The sequence below is a fragment of the Papilio polytes genome, unplaced genomic scaffold (genome assembly GCF_000836215.1).
Source record: "Papilio polytes unplaced genomic scaffold, Ppol_1.0 DF821240.1, whole genome shotgun sequence".
Taxonomy (NCBI): Eukaryota; Metazoa; Arthropoda; class Insecta; order Lepidoptera; family Papilionidae; genus Papilio; species Papilio polytes.
In genome coordinates this window covers 1-675 of record NW_013527964.1, presented here as the reverse complement: position 1 = coordinate 675, position 675 = coordinate 1, and the positions used below count along the sequence as shown (strand labels likewise).

Below are 675 nucleotides of genomic sequence, written 5' to 3'. Positions count from 1 at the left end.
GTCAACTGCAGTCAGCACGGCCGCCGCTCGTGCTGAGGCGTCGCAGCCGCGTTGGTGGTTCACCTCGGCTGAAACTGAAATTAACTATAATTAGTTTTCTTTCTCATGACACACAAAATAACATTAGTTATTTATAAACAATGATTTTAGGGTAAATCTAGCTGAAATTTCTTTACCTTGCATTGCATGCATTACACAAGCACTAACCAAAGGGCACAACTCTTGGCACGTCTCCTGGCACCAACTGACCGCCTACTTTCCACCTACAGCTAGAACAGCTCCCTGAAACACCAATACATTTAAATTTAATACATCTTGCAGGCATAGAGCCAAAGGATCTTCTGATAACCATAATAACATGATACAGTTCTGAAAAGAACTTTTTTATTGTGTTTCTGATAACCTTAGAGACAGGAGATAGTTCTGAAAAGAACTTTTTTTCCGTCTTAACCAAAGAAACTAGATAGTTCTGAAAAGAACTTTTTTATTGTGTTTCTGGTAACCTTAGAGACAGGAGATAGTTCTGAAAAGAACTTTTTTTTCCGTCTTGACCAAAGAAACTAGATAGTTCTGAAAAGAACTTTTTTGTCGTCTTAACCAACGACAAGATACAGTTCTAAAAAGAACTTTTTTTTGCCGTCTTAACCAAAGAAACAAGATACAGTTCTGAAAAGA

General features: G+C 37.6%; 1 long non-coding RNA gene across 1 annotated transcript; it reads right to left on the bottom strand.

Annotated features, from left to right (window-relative positions):
- Positions 1-669, bottom strand: LOC106109529. The gene is made up of 3 exons (XR_001226013.1): positions 504-669; positions 177-403; positions 1-74 (listed from the first exon to the last, which is right to left on the bottom strand). It is a non-coding gene; the product is annotated as an uncharacterized LOC106109529 (long non-coding RNA).
- Positions 670-675: the final 6 nt, after the last annotated feature.